The following is a 6,283-nucleotide window of genomic DNA, read 5'->3' on the forward strand; positions in this document are numbered from 1 at the left end:
TCCACCCCTTATATCTGGATCCAACTCCGCCCCCTGGATCTCGTGTACTGCAGTGAGATGCTTTTCAGAGACTGAGACTTTTTCAGAGACTGATGAGAAAGTGATTGTCCTTTGGGTAAAAGTTTGAGGGACTTTCTGGCTTAACCCATATCTGTGAGAATGATTGTGCTATCAGTATTTTCCATAATCATACATTTACAGTGCAGAGAGAGAGACTCAATGTAAAATTTTAAGTACAGTCACAGCTTCAAGGGCACATGGGCGGTGATGTATATTCATACTTTAGAGATTTGTGTTAAATAAAGCCTATCTAGAAGCCTACAGCTTTGTCAAAATCCAATACTGAGCCATTTGTAATATCTGTTAGTGTTTCACTTTGAGGTTTTCGCTCACAAACACCGTTGGAGGCCATTTATCCCGAAATATTTCCTACCCATTGCCATCTTGTCAGACCCCTCAGGACTCAGAGAGAGAGAGAGAGAGAGAGAGAGAGAGAGAGAGAGAGAGAGAGAGAGAGAGAGAGAGAGAGAGAGAGAGAGAGAGAGAGAGAGAGAGAGAGACACTACAGGCCCCATCTCTTGGGGAAAATGAAAGTCTAATCAATCCTTTTCCTAGGATCAGCAGACAGTGGCTTCATTGATTGGATAGTTATTGTGACACATGTGGTGGCAGCAGACGTTAGGCTTCATGACTCCACGCTCCAGTGAAACATGGCTCATTTATGAGCCTATATTCTGCGCGGCCTGCCCGCAGCCTCTGACAAAGTGGTTATGGATGTTGCCAATTTAATGGTAGCTTGTGTGTCTATGGGTGTCTGTGTGCATGTGTGTTTCCCCTTCTACTCTACAGGGAGTCAGCGACAGTAATATGGGTCTGGGGAGCCAATAAAATTTAAACGAGGTTGTAGTGGTGTGACATTAGCAATCTTTACTAACATTGTGGAGGTTTTGCTTGCTGACAGGACAATAAAACCAAATAAATACTGTTAATGCCAACGAAACCTTTGAATGATGAATAACTTCCTTGTTGCCCTGGAGACAGTGCATATTGACATTTCAGTTGAAGGTGAAATAGAATGAAACGTAATTAAAGCGGAAGAGGTCAAGAGAAAGATCGTAAACAATGCATATGAGCTCACGTAGAACTATTCTTCCTGCTCCTCAAGGCCAAGCAAATGTGAAGCAGTTATTTCACTATACATTGTGTGATCCTAGCACCCTAGATCCTACAAATAGCACTTTAAATATCGTGTTATGTTAAATATTGTTAAATGCAAAAATGTTGTCACATTTGACTACAATATATATATATATGTGTGTGTGTATATATATATATACAGTGAGGAAAATAAGTATTTGAACACCCAGCTATTTTGCAAGTTCTCCCACTTAGAAATCATGGAGGGGTCTGAAATTGTCATCGTAGGTGCATGTCCACTGTGTGAGACATAATCTAAAAAAAAAAATCCAGAAATCACAATATATGATTTTTTAACTATTTATTTGTATGATACAGCTGCAAATAAGTATTTGAACACCTGTCTATCAGCTAGAATTCTGACCCTCAAAGACCTGTTAGTCTGCCTTTAAAATATCCACCTCCACTCCATTTATTATCCTAAATTAGATGCACCTGTTTGAGGTCGTTAGCTGCATAAAGACACCTGTCCACCCCTTACAATCAGGAAGAATCCAACTACTAACATGGCCAAGACCAAAGAGCTGTCCAAAGACACTAGAGACAAAATTGTACACCTCCACAAGGCTGGAAAGGGCTACGGGGAAATTGCCAAGCAGCTTGGTGAAAAAAGGTCCACTGTTGGAGCAATCATTAGAAAATGGAAGAAGCTAAACATGACTGTCAATCTCCCTCGGACTGGGGCTCCATGCAAGATCTCACCTCGTGGGGTCTCAATGATCCTAAGAAAGGTGAGAAATCAGCCCAGAACTACACGGGAGGAGCTGGTCAATGACCTGAAAAGAGCTGGGACCACCGTTTCTAAGGTTACTGTTGGTAATACACTAAGACGTCATGGATTGAAATCATGCGTGGCACGGAAGGTTCCCCTGCTTAAACCAGCACATGTCAAGGCCCGTCTTAAGTTTGCCAGTGACCATTTGGATGATCCAGAGGAGTCATGGGAGAAAGTCATGTGGTCAGATGAGACCAAAATAGAACCTTTTGGTCATAATTCCACTAACCGTGTTTGGAGGAAGAAGAATGATGAGTACCATCCCAAGAACACCATCCCTACTGTGAAGCATGGGGGTGGTAGCATAATGCTTTGGGGGTGTTTTTCTGCACATGGGACAGGGCGACTGCACTGTATTAAGGAGAGGATGACCGGGGCCATGTATTGCGAGATTTTGGGGAACAACCTCCTTCCCTTAGTCAGAGCATTGAAGATGGGTCGAGGCTGGGTCTTCCAACATGACAATGACCCGAAGCACACAGCCAGGATAACCAAGGAGTGGCTCTGTAAGAAGCATATCAAGGTTCTGGCGTGGCCTAGCTAGTCTCCAGACCTAAACCCAATAGAGAATCTTTGGAGGGAGCTAAAACTCCGTGTTTCTCAGCGACAGCCCAGAAACCTGACTGATCTAGAGAAGATCTGTGTGGAGGAGTGGGCCAAAATCCCTCCTGCAGTGTGTGCAAACCTGGTGAAAAACTACAGGAAACGTTTGACCTCTGTAATTGCAAACAAAGGCTACTGTACCAAATATTAACATTGATTTTCTCAGGTGTTCAAATACTTATTTGCAGCTGTATCATACAAATAAATAGTTAAAAAATCATACATTGTGATTTCTGGATTTTTTTTTTTAGATTATGTCTCTCACAGTGGACATGCACCTACAATGACAATTTCAGACCCCTCCATGATTTCTAAGTGGGAGAACTTGCAAAATAGCAGGGTGTTCAAATACTTATTTTCCTCACTGTATATATATATATATATTAAGGTGGCCCTTATTTTTCAAGTTTTGATTTATAATTGTCTGACCCCCTCAAGTTGTTCCAATACATGAAAAAATAATTCAGGCAAAATATGAGCTCATTTGAACAATATTTAGAGGTGGCTCGATGACGTTGAAATTTTGTATAATCAGTTATTATGCTCAATTTGTGATAATTACCACTTGCCTAATTTTATCTAAACTATTTAAATTACATACTTGCTTATTTAATGGCAATTCTGAATTTACACCTATTTTGCACAAAATATATTCTATGCATTTCTTGCAGAAGCATAAATTGTGTTAACGACGGGCTAACGAAGCCACTTTCACAGAAATGCGTGGTGTTAAGAAACTCTGAACTATTGACTTTGAACTGTGCAAACTTAGTCCAGGCAAAGTAGCGTTTTACGACAGACTAACTGTAAAATAATTTTTTGCAGCTTAGATCATTTCTGTGAGGTGTCCAGAACAACATACTAAGTCCTAAGAAATCCTAGTTGAGGAAATATGTTAAATTCTCACCAATCCGAGATGTGTGCCAATAAGGCCAGGCAACAATACACCCCAATGGGGCTATTTTTTCCTTTACTCCTATCAAAATGAAACTTTACACAATGAAAGTACCCACGAAAAGTTTTTTTTTTTTGTATTACAAGTTTCTTTAAAAATTTATTTTAATATACAAATGAGCTATACACTAATCGAATATGCCCAAAATACACCCAAATAGGCTTAATTTTTTCCTTTACTTCTACCACAATAAAACTTTACATAGTAAAAGTATACATGAAAGTAACTTTTTTTGTATTACAAGTTTCTTTTGAAATGAATTTGAATATGCACATGAGTGCCACACTTATTGAATATGTCCGACAAATACACCGACCCGATCTTCATCCAATCATCCTACTGCCAATGGGTGATGGCAATGCTGCTTTTAGAATGGCCTCTAACCTGAAAACTGCCTGGCTTGATAGTACCTGCCAGGGGTATACTATAACCCCCACTGGTATAGTCTTCAGGGTCGGTAACAACAGGTAACAACAACATAGGGAGGTTTCTTTTTGATTTTTTTTATTTGATTTTAGTTTTTTTTAGTTTAGTTTTTTTTAACTAACCTAGATATTGCTGTTGCTAGCTTCTAATAACACTGCAAATCTGGTTTTTCATCTGTCTTCTGTGTGAGAGTGAATCGTTTAGTTGGTAAGAATGACTTCTGCCTGTAATCTCGTAATCTGTGTTAGTTATTTGGCCCCTGTTTTTTCTACTTGTGACTTTATGGTTTCTTGGCCATAAGTCAATTAGGCCTAGTGTTGAGCTCATTTGCATATTTAAAATAGATTTTTCAAAGAAACTTGTAAAACAAAAATGTTACTTTTCATGTATACTTTCACCGTGTAAAGTTTTATTGTGGTAGAAGTAAAGGAAAAAATTAAGCCTATGTGGGTGTATTTAGCCTATATTCGATTAGTGTATAGCTCATTTGCATATTCAAATTAATTTTCAAAGAAACTTGTAATACAAAAAATTTGACTCTTCATGGGTACTTTCATTGCGTAAAGTTTCATTTTGATAGGAGTAAAGGAAAAAAATAGCCCCATTGGGGTGTATTGTTGCCTGGCCTTATTGGCACACAACATGTATGTTGTGTAAGATATATTTGGTTAAATAATTAATATAGTACTCACATTGAACTGTGATCAAGTAATAGGCTATGTGATTTGATGCATTCTGCAAACTGTGTATAGTATTGAATACAATGCTCAATGCTAAAGGTTTTAGAATGAAGAATTTTGCTGACTTGTAGAATTGCCTACAAAAACAGCGAACTTTGATGTGCTTGAGCTACCTCTAAATATTAATATTTAATAATTAATAATAATTTGTTTTTAGCATAAATGGAACAAATCTAGCGGGTCAGGCTGCAGAAAAACGGAAAAAAAATTTTTCTTATATTTAAGGGCCACCCTAATATATATATATATATATATATATATATATACCCCACCCCCACCAATAAAAAAAATAAATAAATAAAAAAACCCAGGGGGCCCAGGAAACATTGTAAGGCAAATGTGTTTTCATGTTCTGCACAAGATATAAAGTCACAGTTGAAAGAAATAAGTTCACAATTTTAAGACAACAGGTCACATTGAGTGTTTTAATTATATAAGTAAAACAATTACTCTTTTTTTTTCTTTTTCGAACAGCTGTTTCAGGTTTCAAGTTACAGTTTTTTTTTACAATCGCTAGGACAGGTCTCCTAACCAACTTTCAACTTGGCACAAAAGTTTATTTCACATTCAAAATTCACTAAAACTACTAAAACACTTCATACATTTTTCAAATCAACACGTTCTTCCAGAACACTAGGTTTTCACCCAACAAACACTTTGTCATAAAACACAGACCTACACACACACAGAGAGAGAGAGAGAAACAACAACAACAGCAACAACAAAATAACATTAATCAAGTTATCATACATTGAGTAGAACTATTGTGCCAAAGGCATAGGCTTTAAAGAAAAAGAAAACTGTGAAATCAATTGCTCTTTTGATGATATTCTATATGGTTTGTACCTTTCATGCCATAAAGAAATTCTCAGTTCATATTTTTTTTTTTACTTTCATCCTTTGATAAAAGATTGCCTGCAAGCAACTTCAGTGCAGGATCAATCATCATGCTATAATGTACCCTTGACTGTATTGTTACACACCAACTTGACCAGTGGTGTTCAACCTTTAATGGGCCAGCACCTCCTATCCATTATCCAGGTCCCTTACATAGTTTAATAAAGCTATAAGCTATATATATAATAAAGATAACATTTTGGCAGGTTTTTTTTTCTTTATCCATTTGAAAATCTTGTTAAAATATGCTATTATAAACTCGTAGGGGCATGAACACCTGAACGCCCCCCTTTCAAAAATCTTGCTTCCAACGCCCCCCGTTGTTCTCTGAATGCCCCCGTTGAGAACCACTAAACTAGACCAATGAGACATTTAAAAAGACAGACATTTCCTCCTGAGGTGGTCTAACATGAAGTCAGTCACTGTGCTGCCAACAGTGGCTTTGAAGGAGGAAAATGTTGGGTGAGGATCACCGGAAAACTGCTGACAATAGAATCGCTTTGAAAGTGAAAACTTCCACTTTGAGGATGGATGCCCTCTGTATGACTTATGTTCTTAGACCCAATGTGCTCTTTGAAAGAGGAATATTTTCATTCCCACAGTGTCTGAAACCCTTCTAAAATTTTGAAAGAAAAGAATAAATGTGGGCTTAATTTTTGATAACAAGAAAATTAATGCTGTCAGTATCTG

This window comes from Abramis brama, assembly GCF_963993115.1.
Source record: "Abramis brama genome assembly, chromosome: 2".
NCBI classification, from domain to species: domain Eukaryota; kingdom Metazoa; phylum Chordata; class Actinopteri; order Cypriniformes; family Leuciscidae; genus Abramis; species Abramis brama.